Raw genomic sequence first — 17,822 nt, 5'->3', positions numbered from 1 at the left:
GCCTGATTCCCCGCAGAATCATCCTCAGACCCAGAGTCATTAGCCTGTTCAGACTCGGACTCTTCTGAAGACTCTTCGGCGGAAGAGTCGTTGAAGGAGTTTGGTTTTGTCTGTTTTGCGGACTTCTGCCTCTTATGATGCTCCTTGAGGCCCAAGGGTCGAAATGGGTCATGTATCTGCGAGGATTGACAGGCCGTGTCTGGCCCTGTCTGGGGCACCTTATTTACTTCCCCTGCCGGGGAGTCGAAAACGACATTGGTGTGTTTTCGTTTTTCCAGAGCCTTGCCCTGTCTACCAATGTCTGTCGCCAATGCGGACTGAGAAACAGTAGAAACAGAAGGTGCTGCAGCGGCAGCTAGGGCTGCCTGCACCGACTTAGTTATGAGCTCCTGAATTTGGGAAGCGGACAGGATTTGGGAAGCCTCCTCCTGGTGCAGCTCTCCCATAAAGCTCACCTGAGCAGAATCCAAATGATCACCAGCCATAATATACTTAATAGGGCTATAAGGGTAGGTAAACTGGGTGTTAGGCAACGGGCCCAGAATAACCCGAGATGCTAAGGGTTAATATGCAAGGGGTTGAAACTGGTTGTTAGGCAACAGGTTCAGAACAACCCGTAATGCAAGGGTTAATATACAAGGATTAATGAGAGCCCTCAGTAAGCCCTGTCACAATATCTGCCACCCGAGTCAGACTACTGAGCCGGGACAGCGCCACCAATATAATTCTAATGACTAAAATCCTATAGATATATTCAGCTACAACGCTACCTCCGGTACTCTGCAGCTACTCCTCTCACCGCTCGCAACTGGTGACAGGGAGAGGAGGCGTGACAGAGTGTAGCGTTGCCGAGTGAAATCTCGCGTGATTTCGCACAGGAGCACTGTGATTGGTGAAGCGCAACAAGACGGCCGCGTCACCAGGCGTGTGCGTCACTGGAACTGGCTCCTCCCACCTCTTTCCCTGGGAACAGGCAAGCCTGCGGCGGGAAACCGAGGGGAGAAGAAGGAGCCGATACCCCCCCCCCAAGATGGCGTCGCTATAGTAATGGACACAGGTATGTAAAACAGAAGGGGGAAAAACACATAAATGAAAAAACAATATTGGGACGATCCGGAGAGGGGGAGATGCTCAGTACAAGAAGTAACTGAACACCCGAGAATGGCAAAAGGCGGAATAGAGAATTAGAAGAGAAAAATAAGAATTAACAGAAGTTAGTAATAATAAGGAGTCTATAAAACAGTGGCAGAGAACCCACTGATATGATATATCTAACAGTAAACAGATATTCACCTACGGAAACGTATAAACAACATACAGTTATACATGGAATACTTATCTGCTATGAGCAGAAAGAAAGAGGAGGGAGCACTCTCGGACAGTCCCTTATATATGAGCCACTGGACTGGGTGTGGCTACCGAGATTACAGGGACTGCTGGGAGTTGTAGTCTTTAAGTTGTTGGAAAGTTTTCTATTTGAATTTTATTAAAAATTAAGATAGAAATTCTGCTATGGGCATTAATAAAGAAAGATTAATGCAAGATATGAGCCTCCTGTCTGATATATAACTCAGGATCAGTACAGGATAAGTAATGTAATGTATGTACACAGTGACCTCACCAGCAGAATAGTGAGTACAGCTCTGGAGTATAATACAGGATATAACTCAGGACAAGTACAGGATAAGTAATGTAATGTATGTACACAGTGATCTCACCAGCAGAATAGTGAGTGCAGCTCTGGAGTATAATACAGGATATAACTCAGGATCAGTACAGGATAAGTAATGTAATGTATGTACACAGTGACCTCACCAGCAGAATAGTGAGTGCAGCTCTGGAGTATAATACAGGATATAACTCAGGATCAGTACAGGATAAGTAATGTAATGTATGTACACAGTGACCTCACCAGCAGAATAGTGAGTAAAGCTCTGGAGTATAATACAGGATATAACTCAGGATCAGTACAGGATAAGTAATGTAATGTATGTACACAGTGATCTCCCCAGCAGAATAGTGAGTAAAGCTCTGGAGTATAATACAGGATATAACGCAGGATCAGTACAGGATAAGTAATATATGTACACAGTGACCTCAGCAGCAGAATAGTGAGTGCAGTTTTGGAGTATAATACAGGATATAACTCAGGATCAGTACAGGATAAGTAATGTAATGTATGTACACAGTGACCTCACCAGCAGAATAGTGAGTGCAGCTCTGGAGTATAATACAGGATATAACTCAGGATCAGTACAGGATAAGTAATGTAATGTATGTACACAGTGACCTCACCAGCAGAATAGTGAGTACAGCTCTAGAGTATAATACAGGATATAACTCAGGATCAGTACAGGATAAGTAATGTAATGTATGTACACAGTGACCTCACCAGCAGAATAGTGAGTACAGCTCTGGAGTATAATACAGGATATAACTCGCACCTCTTGGGAAGGAAGGATCTAGATCGAGATAAGGTATCAGCTTTCTTGGCTGAAACCATCCCTGAACCAGGAGTAGACCCCTCTCTTGACGTTTTGACAGAGATGATCCGGGAAGAGGAAGTCAGGATGGCGATTGATGGGCTTGCCCTCAAGAAGTCACCCGGTCCGGATGGCTTAACATCTGAGTTCTACAAAACCTTTAAGGACACTTTGGTTCCCCTCTTGACTGCGGTTTTTAATGAGTGTCTATCCTCGGGCACTCTGCCAAAGACAATGAGGAGGTCAGCGCTGATCATCTTGTCAAAGGGTAAAGACCCGTCCCACATTGAGAATTGGCGTCCCATAGCTCTTCTCAATGCGGACAGAAAGATTCTGGCAAAAGTGCTGTTTAACCGGCTGGTGGAGTTTGCAACCCGGCTCCTTTCGGGGGCTCAGCATTGCTCTGTTCCGGGCCGCAGTACATTTAGTGCTGTGCTCGGTGTCCGGGAGGCTGTGGAGCAGGGTAGGGCTGGCCACTGGAAGGGGTACTTGCTGTCCTTGGATCAGGCAAAAGCGTTTGATCGGGTTAACCATGAGTACCTCTGGTCTGTTCTTCTGAGATATGGCCTGCCGGGGGGGTTTGTTGATTGGCTTAAGACCTTGTATGCAGGGGCAGAGAGTTTCCCGCTTGTGAATGGTTGGATTGGTCGCTCCTTTGAGGTTGGGTCTGGTGTCCGTCAGGGTTGTCCTTTAAGCCCTTTGCTGTACGTGTTTGCAATTGATCCTTTCCTTAGGAGGATTGATTGTGGACCGTTGGCGGGGGTGAGAATGGACCTGGCGGTGCCGGATTCGGCTCTGAGGGCGGTAGCATATGCTGATGATGTCACTGTGTTTGTCTCCTCACAAGAGGAGGTCAGATGGGTGATGTCAGAGGTGGACCGCTACTCGGAGGCATCCGGGTCCAAGATCAACCAGGATAAGTGTGAGAGTCTCTGGCTGGGAGGGGGAGATCCTAGTTTTGATCTCCCGGACGCCCTTCCAGAGCCCCAGGAATCTGCAAAAGTTCTCGGCATTGAATTTGGCCAAGGGGATTACCCCAAACAAAACTGGGACAGCAGGCTTAAGATCGCCGCTCAGAAGGTGGATCAGTGGAAGGGTTGGTCTTTGACCCTCCGGGAAAGGGTTAACCTGATCAAAACATTCCTGCTCCCTTTGTTGATATATCTGGGCAGTGTATGTATGTTGCCAGAACCTCTCTGGACCCGGGTCTACAGTGTGTTCTTCCAGATGTTATGGGGGAATAGACTGAACCTAGTGAAAAGGGAGGTTACTTACCGTACAAGGAGACTAGGGGGGTTGTGTATGGTCAACCCTGTGGTGTTCCTAGTGAATACCTTTCTTAAGACCAATATAGCAAACCTCTGGTCAGAGAGGGCTCCTCCGTGGGTATCCTCCTGTAGGGGATGGTTTCGGCCTTTCTTCCAGGAATGGGAGACAGGAGGGCAAGTGAAGGATCTTCGCACACCACACGGGCATCTCCCGGCTTACGCTACCCCGGTTCTGAAGGTTATTCGTCGGTGGGGTCTGGGGATGTGGGAGATTAGGACTCTGTCGAGGAAATTCCTTGACAAGAGGGTCCTGTCTTCTCATTTCCAGAGGCCATTGGCGCTCAAGGACTGCCCAAGTCGGGATCTGGAGGTGGGTTTAGAGCTTTTGAATTCTATCAGGATCCCCTTGAAGTTTTGGGACTTGACTTGGCGCTGCTTCCATGGGAAACTGTGTGTGAGGGACAATCTGAAGTGCAGGAGCTCTGATGACCGGGGATGTCCCCGCGAAGAGTGTGGAAGCATGCTGGAAAGCATGGAGCATTTTCTGCTTCATTGTCCCTTTAACACAGAGGTTTACACCAGGGTGGGTGCTTCCTTTGGTTGGCCTCGGCTGGCCAGTCTCTCCTATGCGGAATGGGCCTATGGGGCATTCAGAAACCTTGGAGGCTGGGGCCAGTGCACTTTATTCCTTGGGGCCAGTGCACTTTATTAGTCAGCTCAGTGGTCAGGTACTACACGTGGAACGCACGGTGTTTAGTGTCGACGCAGCGTAAAATCCTCCCTGTGGATGTGGTGGTTAGGAACATTCTCAGTGACCTGGTGAAGGTGCGTTCTCTGGAGTACGAGAGGCTGGGTGCTGGCAGGGCCTCTCGTCTATGGAGGGGCTCTGCCTTTAAAGTGCCTTAGCCTGTTGTCTCCCCCTGGTGGTGGGCTGATGCTGGCACATTAGTCTTTTTGTTTTGAGCAGTTGGTTTATGGTAATATAGGGCTTGCAGGCGCTGAACTTGAGCTTTAGGGGTTTGTTGTTTGGCTTATATTGTTATATGTATTTGTTATTGTATTTATTGTTGTAGTCTATTTGTATACTTATGTATTGTATATATTGTTAGTCTGTGTATATTTTATGTAATGTATATATTGTATATATTGTGTGATGCCACCTGGGGTTTGGGTTTAGTTTAGGTTGGGTGGTGGGTTAAAAAGGGGGGAGGGGGTTTGTATGGGACTTTTATATATACAGAAAATCCTGGACTGGTTCATGGACGTCTGGTAACATGTACTGGGGGCATGGGATGCGGGACCAGCTCAGGGCCCAAAAAAAAAAAAAATGTGGTGTTATTTTGTTTGTGTTGGTTTTTATTATTTTGTATATATTATTATTGTTGTTGTTGTTATTCTTTTTGGTATGTTACTGGTATTGGGTTTTTGGTATTGCAACTGGGCCAGGAAATTCACATTTAGTATTAGTGTATATAGTTTATTAGTATGGTATGGGTATTATGGGTATTATAGGAATCTGTCTTTTGTAAATATTGTATATATTTGTTTGTGTGCAGGAATGAGTGTGGGGTGGACCGGTGTTGTATTTTATGCTATGGTGATGGTTTTATGATCGTTATATTGATTATGTTCTGTCGGATATGATATGTTTATGTTTTGTAATTTTTTTATTGTTATGTTTGAAATTTTAATAAAAGATCTACAGGATATAACTCAGGATCAGTACAGGATAAGTAATGAAATGTATGTACACAGTGACCCCACCAGCAGAATAGTGAGTACAGCTCTGGGGTATAATACAGGATATAAATAGAGATTTTCCTAGCTTGTGACGGAAAATATAAGTTATATGAAGACAGGAGGCGAGTATCTTATGCATTAATCTTTCTTTATTAACCCCTTCCCGCAGAATGTCATATATAAACGCCGGGTTGTGCAGTGCGTTCGCGCATCCCGGCGTTTATAAATGACATGCAGTTAACCCGGCGATGCGCAGCATCGCACGGGTTAACTGGCAGAAGTCCCGCTGTTTCCAGCAGGGGACAACTTCTGCTTCACCCCCAGGACCATCAATTGATGGTCCTGGTCAGCGATCACTGTGATTGGTCCCTGTGGACCAATCACAGTGATCTGGGGTGAAAGTTCAGATCCCCCGCACTGCCCGCCCCTGGAAGTCGGGCAGAACGGGGGACGAAGGCTGCGGGGGCTCGCGGGGACCTGCGGCACACGGGGGGGAACAGGAGGGGACCGGCGGACTTACCTGATCCAGCGGCGGGACCGAGGAGCAGCGCGGGACCGGCCACGTGGACGAGCAGCGACGGGTGAGTATATGGTCCTCAGAAGCAGCAGTGAAGATCTTCACTGCTGCTTCTAGGAGTCTGAAAACTACAACTCCCAGCATGCCTAGACAGCCTTTGGCTGTCTGGGCATGCTGGGAGTTGTAGTTTTGCAACATCTGGAGGGCCTCAGTTTGGAGACCATTGTATAATGGTCTCCAATCTGTGCTCTTCCAGCTGTTGCAAAACTACAACTCCCAGCATGCACTGACTGTCCAGGCATGCTGGGAGTTTTAGTTAAGCAACATCTGGCCCTTCAGATGTTGCCGAACTACAACTCCCAGCATGCCCTTCAGCTGTCTGGGCATGCTGGGAGTTGTAGTTTTGCAACAGCTGGAGACACACTGGTTGGGAAACATTGTTTCTAACTCAGTGTTTCCTAACCTGTGTGCCTCCAGCTGTTGCAAAACTATAACTCCCAGCATGCACTAAAGACCATGCATGCTGGGAGTTGTAGTTTTGCAACATCTGGAGGGCCCCAGTTTGGAGACCATTGTATAATGGTCTCCAATCTGTGCTCTTCCAGCTGTTGCAAAACTACAACTCCCAGTATGCACTGACTGTCCAGGCATGCTGGGAGTTTTAGTTCAGCAACATCTGGCCCTTCAGATGTTGCCGAACTACAACTCCCAGCATGCCCTTCAGCTGTCTGGGCATGCTGGGAGTTGTAGTTTTGCAACAACTGGAGACACACTGGTTGGGAAACATTGTCTGTTTCTAACTCAGTGTTTCCTAACCTGTGTGCCTCCAGCTGTTGCAAAACTATGACTCCCAGCATGCACTAACAGACCATGCATGCTGGGAGTTGTGGTTTTGCAACAGCTGATGCAAGCCCCCCCTGCCCCGCCACCCCCGTGAATGTACAGGGTACATTCACATGGGCGAGGCTTTTACAGTGGGTTTCTCGCATCTTGAGATGCAGCAAATTTTGCGCTGGGAAACTCGCTGTAATCCCCCGCACATGTGACTGTACCCTAAAAACACTACACTAACACAAAATAAAATAAAAAGTTAAAAACACTACATATACACATACCCCTACACAGCCCCCCTCCCCCAATAAGAACGTCCGGTACACCACTGTTTCCAAAGCAGAGCCTCCAGCTGTTGAAAAACAACAACTCCCAGTATTGTCGGACAGCCGTTGACTGTCCAGGCATGCTGGGAGTTTTGCAACAGCTGGAGGCACCCTGTTTGGGAATCACTGGCGTAGAATACCCCTATGTCCACCCCTATGCAAATCCCTAATTTAGGCCTCAAATGCACATGGCGCTCTCACTTCGGAGCCCTGTCGTATTTCAGGGCAACAGTTTAGGGCCACATATGGGGTATCGCCGTACTCGGGAGAAATTGCGTTACAAGGTGTGGGGGGCTTTTTCTTCTTTAACCCTTCATGAAAAGGAAATGTTGGGGTCTACACCAGAATGTTAGTGTAAAAATTTTTTATTTTTTACACTAACATGCTGATGTTGCCCTATACTTTAAATTTTCACAAGAGGTAAAAGGGAAAAAAGCCCCCCAAAATTTGTAACGCAATTTCTCCCGACTACAGAGATACCCCATATGTGAGCGCAAAGTGCTCTGGGGGCGCACAACACGGCCCAGAAGGGAGAGTGCACCATGTACATTTGAGGTGATTTGCACAGGGGTGGCTGATTGTTACAGCGGTTTTGACAAACGCAAAAAAAACAAAACCCCACATGTGACCCCATTTCGGAAACGACACCTCTCACGGAATGTAATGAGGGGTGCAGTGAGAATTTACCCCCCACTGGTGTCTGACAGATCTTTGGAACAGTGGTCCATGAAAATGAAAACTTGTACAGCCCACTGTTCCAAAGATCTGTCAGACACCAGTGGGGGGTAAATGCTCACTGTACCCCTTGTTACGTTCCTCAAGGGGTCTAGTTTCCAAAATGGTATGCCATGTGTTTTTTTTTTTGCTGTTCTGGCACCTTAGGGGCTTCCTAAATGCGACATGCTCCCCGAGCAAAATTTGCTCTCAAAAAGCCAAATATGACTCCTTCTCTTCTGAGCATTGTAGTTCGCCCATAGTGCACTTCAGGTCAACTTATGGGGTACCTACATACTCAGAAGAGATGGGGTTACAAATTTTGGGGAGTATTTTCTGCTATTAACCCTTGCAAAAAGGTGAAATTAGGGGGGAAACACACATTTTAGTGGAAATTATTATTTTTTTTTTTTACATATGCAAAAGTCATGAAACACCTGTGGGGTAATAAGGCTCACTTTATTCCTTATTACATTCCTCAAGGGGTCTAGTTTCCAAAATGGTATGCCATGTGGGTATTTTTTGCTGTTCTGGCACCATAGGGGCTTCCTAAATGCGACATGCCCCCCGAGCAAAATTTGCTCTCAAAAAGCCAAATATGACTCCTTCTCTTCTGAGCATTGTAGTTCACCCATAGTGCACTTCAGGTCAACTTATGGGGTACCTCCATACTCAGAAGAGAAGGGGTTACAAATATTGGGGGGTATTTCCTGCTATTAACCCTTGGAAAAATGTGAAATTTGGGGGGAAACACACATTTTAGTGAAAAAAAAAAATTTTTTTTTACATATGCAAAAGTCGTGAAACACCTGTGGGGTATTAAGGCTCACTTTATTCCTTGTTACGTACCTCAAGGGGTCTAGTTTCCAAAATGGTATGCCATGTGAGGGTTTTTTGCTGTTCTGGCACCATAAGGGCTTCCTAAATGCAACATGCCCCCAAAAACCATTTCAGAAAAACGTACTCTCCAAAATCCCCTTGTCGCTCTTTCCCTTCTGAGCCCTCTACTGCGCCCACCGAACACTTTACATGGACATATGAGGTATGTGCTTACTCAAGAGAAATTGGGCTACAAATATAAGTATACATTTTCTCCTTTTACCCCTTGTAAAAATTTAAAAATTGGGTCTACAAGAACATGCGAGTGTAAAAAATGAAGATTGTGAATTTTCTCCTTCACTTTGCTTCTATTCCTGTGAAACACCTAAAGGGTTAAAATGATGACTGAATGTCATTTTGAATACTTTGGGGGGTGCAGTTTTTATAATGGGGTCTTTTGTGGGGTATTTCTAATAAGAAGACCCTTCAAATCCACTTCAAACCTGAACTGGTCCCTGAAAAATAGTGAGTTTGAAAATTTTGTGAAAAATTGGAAAATTGCTGCTGAACTTTGAAGCCCTCTGGTGTCTTCCAAAAGTAAAAACTCGTCACTTTTATGATGCAAACATAAAGTAGACATATTGTATATGTGAACCAAATTTTTTTTTATTTGTAATGTACTTTTTCCTTACAAGCAGAGAGCTTCAAAGTTAGAAAAATGCAACATTTTCAAATTTTTCATCAAATTTTAGGATTTTTCACAAGGAAAGGATGCAAGTTACCACAAAAATTTACTACCATGTTAAAGTAGAATATGTCACGAAAAAACAATCTCGGAATCAGAATGATAACTAAAAGCATTCCAGAGTTATTAATGTTTAAAGTGACAGTGGTCAGATGTGCAAAAAACGCTCTGGTCCTTAAGGCCAAAATGGGCTTGGTCCTGAAGGGGTTAATGCCCATAGCAGAATATTCACTATTCAATTAAACGTAATGGAGAAAAAACTTCAAAACTACAACTCCCAACAGTCCTTGGGGCACAATAGCCACTCCTATCCCTGTAGCCCCTATATAAGGACTGCCCCTTCATCTAACTTCCTCTTTCTTCATGCGAAACACCGCCGCACTGGACTAGAGATGATAACCGATCAGCACCACAATCTTCCGACGTCGCAGCCAGCCGGCCCGATATCTTGGGTGTCGAAGATCCACCGGCAAACTCCAACTGTGTCTCAACAGAGACCCTAGGTAAGCAAAAAACGATTTGGACCAACAGGTCATCCGTACACCGGACACCAACAGCGATCGGTAATCTCATTCGCCTGCTGCACAGTAACCGGAATCGTCTTCCAACCGGCCCTAGACCCTTAGGACCTCAGGGCGCAGCCTCGCTCCAACAGGAGCCGAAGGACTCTAACTTCTGGAGACAGATGTCGTCCCAACGGGGACCAAGGAACCCGAACATTAGTTCGAACATATCAACCGCCAACCTGGATCCACCATCTTCGTTCAGTAACCTGAGAATAGAACAAAAGACACGTAATAGGGTGGGTAGGGAGGGAAGATACTCGCCTCCTGTCTTCATATAACTTATATTTTCCGTCACAAGCTAGGAAAATCTCTATTTATATATCAGACAGGAGGCTCATATCTTATGCAAGTTCAAAGCTGACAATCTAGCAAGTTAACATGCAACAATCTAAACTACAATTATCCTAATACAGACATGGAGACATGTTCCTCTGGTCTGAAATAGAAATGGCGAAGAGTGGTCTCGGAAGACCAATCGGCTGCCATTAGCAAATCAGATAGGGAACCCCCTGAGGTGACCACCTTAGTAGCCATAGCACCCCTGGATGAATGAGCACCAAACAGGGATACGTCAATGCCCGCCAATTCCATGGCCGACCGCACCCAGCGCGCTAGAGTAGCGGAAGTAACCGGGAAGTGTGGTTTAACATAAGAAACCAGAAGCTGGGAGAAATCCCCAGAGCGCAAATCAGCCGTACGTGATTCGTATGCCTGCAGGCAACGGACAACGCATATCTGTGGATGTGCAGGGAAAAACGGGTAAAAAACCGATTGGATACCCGTCTTTGTCCTACGGACCACCGAGAACTTGACCCCCTGAGGCGAGAATTGCCGCCGAGAGATGTCCAAAGCCCTCACGTCCGAGACACGCTTGATGGAAACCAAGCATAAAAGGACAGTCAATTTATACGAGAGCAGTTTCAAGGGAAGGGCGTTATTGTCTTCCCACGAAGTAAACATGGAAAGCAACCTGGAGACATCCCAGGTCGCCTGGTACCTAGGCCGTGGAGGGCGTTTAAATTTAATGCCGCGCAAAAGTCTACAGACTAGCGGATGTTTACCGACCGGCAAAGAGTCCACTGGGCAATGATAAGCGGAAATAGCTGATCGGTACACATTGATGGAACTAAAGGATTTGCCAGACTCGAAAGAATCTGCCAAGTAGTTCACCACTATAGATACAGGCGCACATACGGGATCAACCTGCCGTCGATCACACCAACAAACCCAGAGTCTCCAGGCTGATCGATATGCCGATCTAGTCCCAGGGGCCCAGGCCAAGGCAAGGAGATCCCTAGCCGATCTTGAAAGGTCGCTATCCTCGTCTGGGACCCCGAAACCAACCACGCCAGGAGAGGTAGGTGACCCTCCACTACCATCGGGTGGAGCCCCTTGGATGGATTGGTGAGGAGCTGCGGGAAGTGTGGTAGCAGCCTGGGGTAATCCACGGCCATCCCCAGGAGGAGAGGGAACCATGGTTGCGTCGGCCACCAGGGTGTGATCATGACAACTGTCGCCCTCAGGTTCGCAGTATGTAGGAGAACCCGGGAGATCATCTGGAATGGGGGGAATGCATAATGTATTCCCTCCGGCCAAATTTGGCAAAGAGCGTCCACCGCAGACGCTTCCGGATCCGGCCTCCAGCTGAAAAATTGTGCTAGCTGGTGATTGAGGCGAGAAGCGAAGAGGTCCACATGTAACGGACCCCAAAGCTGCCTCAGTTGAAGGAAAATGGAACGATCCAACCGCCAATCGCTGAAGTCCAGGAGGTAGCGGGAATTCCAATCGGCTACCGAATTGGAAACCCCCGGAATATATTCCGCTATCGGAATAATGTGGCGGGCAAGGCAGAAATGCCAAAATTCCTTCGCGAGATCCGCAAGGATTCTGGATTTGGTGCCCCCTAGGCGATTGATGTACTGAACCGCCACCACATTGTCCATGCGTAATAATACACAGCAATTGTTTGTATGAGGTAGAAAACTCCTGACGGCAAAGAATGCCGCCAGAAGCTCCAAGGCATTGATATGTAAGGAAGCTTCGGTGACGGACCACGTCCCTCCTGTGGAATCTGTGCCACAACGAGCTCCCCAGCCCCGACGACTCGCGTCCGACTCTATGATGATGTCTGGACTGGAGTTGAAAATGGTTCTGCCGTTCCACTCGACGGCATGACGCAGCCAGCAGTGCAACTCTTCGGTGGCCGCCTGACAGAGAGGTACTTCGTCCGCATATCTGAGACCTTGTCGCAGGTGCATGATCTTGAGTCTCTGCAGGGCTCTGTAATGTAATGGGGCTGGAAAAATAGCCTGGATGGAGGCTGCCAAGAGACCCACTAGGCGCGCCAGGACTCGCAAGGATAAGAAACCTTTGCGCTGATTTCTTTGCGGATCAGGGCTAGTTGCGATTTGGGAAGGCGGAGGACGGCTTGATTGGTGTCCACCAAAAAACCCAGAAATTCCATTTCCTGGGCCGGGATCAGAACCGACTTGTCTCGGTTAACTATAAATCCCAGGTCTTGCAAAAGCGACAACGTCCACTCCATGTGAAGAGCGGCCAGTGTTTTGGAACGGGTCATGATAAGGAGGTCGTCCAGATAAATGATCAGACGTACCCCTCTGCTCCTCAATGACGCCACCACTGGTTTCATGAGTTTGGTGAAACACCATGGGGCGGACGAAAGGCCGAACGGAAGGCAAGTAAACTGCCACATACGGTTTTTCCAGAGAAAACGGAGAAAAGGTTGGGATTCGGGATGGATAGGGACGGTGAGATAGGCGTCCTTCAAATCCACTTTCACAAGCCAATCTCCTGGCTGTAGGAGATCCCGGAGGAAATGAATTCCTTCCATTTTGAAATGTCGATAGGTGACATGTTGGTTGAGATCTCGAAGGTTGATCACTGGCCGGTAACCGCCCCCTTTTTTCTTCACTAAGAAGAGATTGCTCATAAAACCTGGGGAGGACCAGTCCACCTCCCGAATGGCGTGTTTGGCCCTGAGATCTCTTATCTCGTTGTCGATGAGAACGACATTCTGGTTTGAAAACCTGATAGGGGTTGGAATCATGCCCATGACCGGCAAGGATTGAAATTCTATGACGAACCCTGTTATTGTAGACAGGATCCACGCGTCTGCCGTAATCGCAGACCAGGCGTGGGTAAAAAATTTCAGGCGTCCCCCCATTCGAACAGGAGACTGTGGAACATAGAGAGTACTCACCGGTATGGGGTCTGGATCTGGGGTATCCACGTCCACCGCGTCCGCGCCAGGGTCTGCCACGGGGTGGGAAAAACGGTGCTGGTTGAGCCACCGGCATGGTGTAGGAGGGAGGAGCTTGTTGATATTGGAATTGAACAGAATGTCTGTTCTGTGGCCTGTAGGTTGAAGTACGGCCGGCAGATCGGCCTTTACCTCTGCCGGCCCTGGCAAAAATTTTATTGGTCCCTGCTTTCTTAAGGGACGTCTGGGCTTTATCTAAGCTAGTGAACAGCCTGACAAATTTGTTTATGTCCCTTATCAGGCTGTCACCAAACAGCATCCCCTCCGCCGACGGACCAGGCTCGGTCTCGGCTAAATGAGATAATTGTGGGTCAAGGCGTATAAGGATTGAGCGCCTCCTCTCAATCGAACAGGTAGTGTTAGCACTGCCCGCCAGGCAAATAGCCCTCTGGGCCCAACCGCGGAGTTGACACAGATCAACAAGTTGATCTGTCGCGGCCGCCTGCTCAGAGAGGTTTAAAATTTTTGTGAGGGGACCAATCAAGTCTAGAACGCGTTCTTGTATTGTCCGAAAGGAGCGTTCAATTCCCTTTTTAGGGGACTTGCCCGACTTCAAGAGATACTTAGAAAGGATCGGGTCCACTTCCGGTGTACTGACTACCTTATGTGGTATAAAGGGCCTGGGACACTCTGCCCTTAATTTATTGCGGCTCGTTCTGTCCAACGACTTACGTGCCCAAAATTCCACGTATTGTGATACGTGAGGGAGTGGGGTCCAGTCACCCGACCGCGGGTGGGAGATTGCGTCAGGGTGAAAGAACGGTTCACCTAGTGCATCTAGGATGATTTCGTCCTGCGTAGCAGGGGTTGCGTCTGTGTTAAACGCAGTGTCCCCAACATCCTCATCTATATTCACAGACTCATCACCGTCAGCTTCATCGGATGAATGAGCGGAGGAATCCTCGTCCGAGGAATCAACAAATGTTTAGGTTTGGACCGTCGAGCGGACCTCTGCCTCTTCTCTTTTAACTCCCCGAGGCCCAGGGGTCGATTTGAGCCTGAGGGATGTTGGGGTTGGCAGGTCGGGGTAGGAGCTGCCTGAAACATATTATTATCTTCCCCTGTCGGGGAGTCGGATACCGCCAGAACATGCTTCCTTTTCTGGGAAGCTTTGCCTTTTTTGTTCGGCGGTTCGCCACCCTGAGGTGGTGGGGCTGATATCATGAGGTGAGAGGTCTGAGACCCAGAAGGAATAATAGCAGAAGCTAGGGCTGCTTGCACTGACTTATTAATTAGGTCCTGGATCTGGCCTGCAGTCATAAACTGTGCAGATTCCATAGGGAAACTATCCCCACTAGGGGGGGGGGGGGCAGATGTGGGCTCCTCAGCCATGATATAGATATCAGGGTAATAGAATAGTATGCTAGGAAACAGAATAAATTCTGTTTCAGGGAAAAAACAGAGATTTTTACACAGACCGTATGCTACAGGCTCCGTCCTCCACACCGCTAGCGCTGTACTGGCGTTGCTGTGAGGAGAGATCAAGAGCCTTAGCCCTCAGGGACGAAGTCTCACGAGACTAGGTCTCTCAGGGCTCCGATTGGAGGGCGCAGGAGCGCCCTCTGGTGACGAGAATCAGGCACGCCCCTTCTCCAGGCAACGGCCGTGAGGAGAGTGCAACGGGCCGCACCGCAGGACCCGCCCCCTTTTCGCCCGCGCGCGCGAACCAGAAGTAATGAAGGAAGACGCAGCAATGGCGGTGCCAGGTAAAATGGCGACCGTCCAAGAAGGGGGGGGGGGGGAAGAAAAAGAAAACAGCGGAGTGTAAACGAAAAGAAACCGGAATAACCGGTATGAAAATAGGGTAGAATGCTACAGAAGAAGATATACTTTAAGTATAAATCAGAGCAAATAACAGTAATAACACAAGCACTTATCTGTATGCTGCTATGAGCAGAAAGAAAGAGGAAGTTAGATGAAGGGGCAGTCCTTATATAGGGGCTACAGGGATAGGAGTGGCTATTGTGCCCCAAGGACTGCTGGGAGTTGTAGTTTTGAAGTTTTTTCTCCATTACGTTTAATTGAATAGTGAATATTCTGCTATGGGCATTAATAAAGAAAGATTAATGCATAAGATATGAGCCTCCTGTCTGATATATAAATCGAGATTTTCCTAGCTAATGTGATGGAAAATATAAGTTATATGAAGACAGGAGGCGAGTATCTTATGCATTAATCTTTCTTTATTAATGCCCATAGCAGAAAAACCATCTTCATTTATTTAATTCAAACAAAAAAACTACAAATCCCAGCAGCCCTTTCAGTCCTGGTGGCCACTCCTAGCCAAGTGGCTGCTATATAAAGGGCTGCCTAGTAAGACTCTTCCTCTTTCTTGAAGCGAAATCCAGACTCATAAGAACCACGAACCCTCTAGATTTCGGTACCGCATCTCGGGTCCTAGGCCAGATGGCCTATCACCTTCCGACTCCATGGTTGCAACGATGAAACATTTGTGGAACTTTGTCACCAACGACACTCCAACGGGGATGTCCGGAAGTTAAACTTCGTCCCAACGGGGACCCAGGAACCAACAGGTTATCCGCAAGCAGAAACTCTCCATCGTAGTTCAATACCCTGAAAGAGAACAAAAACTCGTAACAGGGTGGGTAGGGAGGGAAGATACTCGCCTCCTGTCTTCATATAACTTATATTTTCCGTCACTTTAGCTAGGAAAATCTCGATTTATATATCAGACAGGAGGCTCATATCTTATGCAAGTTTAAAGCTGCATCCATAACATGAACAGTAAATGTAAGAACGAGTAAGATCAAAGGACAGACATAGAGACATGATCCTCCGGCCTAAAATTAAATTGACGAAAGGTCGACTCCGAAGACCAATCTGCTGCTAGAAGAAGGTCGGACAGCGAACCCCCAGAAGTAACCACTTTAGTGGCCATTGCCCCTCTAGCAGAATGGGCGCCAAAAAGGGATATATCAATCCCCGCCATTTCCATCACGACCTCACCCATCTGGCCAGAGTGGCCGAGGACACAGGATGGTGTGGTTGAACATATGAAACAAGTAACTGGGAATAGTCCGGAGAACGTAAGGTCGCTGTGGACGTTTCGTACGCCTGCAGGCAGCGGACGACACAAAGTCGCGGATGCGACGGAAAAAAGGGATAGAAAACTGAGTGTAACCCCGTTTTAGTTCTACGAACCACAGAGAATTTAACTCCTTCCGGAGAAAATTGCCGCCTAGAAATATCTAGGGCTCTCACATCTGATACCCTTTTAATGGAAACCAGACACAATAGAGTGGTGAGTTTGAGAGATAAAACCTTTAAGGACAGGGAATCATTGTCTTCCCAAGAGGAAAACATATGTAGCACTGTGGAAACATCCCACGTAGTGTGATAACGCGGCCGTGGAAGGCGTGTAAACTTAACACCACGTAGGAGCCGGCACACCAATGGATGTTTGCCTACAGGCAAAGAGTCCACCGGACAATGGTATGCCGATATGGCAGACCTGTATACATTGAGGGAACTATATGATTTTCCCGATTCACAGGACTCCGCCAGGTAGTTTACCACTAATGAAACAGGGGCCTGAACGGGATTAACCTGTCATTGATCACACCAACGAACCCACAATCCCCAGGCAGATCGATATGCCGATCTACTCCCTGGGGCCCAGGCCAAGGCGAGGAGCTCTCTAGCCGATTGTGAAAGTACTCCACCTGAGTTTGGCACCCCGAAACCAACCACGCAAGGAGAGGCAGTCTGCCCTCCAGCACTAAGGGATGTAGGCCCTTGGTTGGATCCGTCAGAAGATGCGGTAAGTGGGGAAGGAGTCTGGGATAGTCGATCGACATCCCTAGAATCAAAGGGAACCACGGTTGTGTCGGCCACCATGGAGTGACCAGAATAATCATCGCCCTCTGATTGACTACGTGGAGAAGAAGCCTGGTGATCAATGGAAAGGGGGGAAACGCATAATGCGTCCCCTTCGGCCAAGTTTGGCAAAACGCGTCCACAGCTACTGCCTCTGGATCCGGCCTCCAGCTGTAAAAGCGGGGTACTTGCCGGTTGAGGCGTGAGGCGAACAGATCCGTGTGGAATGGACCCCAAAGCTCTTGTAGCGCTAAAAATACAGAACGCTCCAGCATCCAATCGCTGGAATCTGTTAGATAGCGTGAATTCCAGTCTGCCACGAAATTGGACACACATGGAATATATTCCGCCATCGGGACAATGTCGCGACAAAGGCAGAAATGCCAGAAGTCGGACGCGATGTCCGCCAACACTTTGGATCTCGTCGGTTGATGTATTGCACCGCCGCCACATTGTCCATGCAAATTAATACGCAACAGCCGGACCGCTGAGGGAGGAAACTCCTGATGGCGAAAAACGCCGCCAGGAGTTCCAACGCATTGATATGGAGGGAAGACTCGTCTACAGACCATGTCCCTCCTGTGGTGGACTGGCCACACCGAGCACCCCAGCCTTGACGGCTCGCATCTGACTCCAAGATGACGTCCGGACTGGAGTTGAATATCGTCTTGCCGTTCCATTCGACAGCATGACGAA

The sequence above is a fragment of the Hyla sarda genome, chromosome 5 (genome assembly GCF_029499605.1).
Source record: "Hyla sarda isolate aHylSar1 chromosome 5, aHylSar1.hap1, whole genome shotgun sequence".
Taxonomy (NCBI): domain Eukaryota; kingdom Metazoa; phylum Chordata; class Amphibia; order Anura; family Hylidae; genus Hyla; species Hyla sarda.
This window is presented reverse-complemented; position numbering follows the sequence as displayed.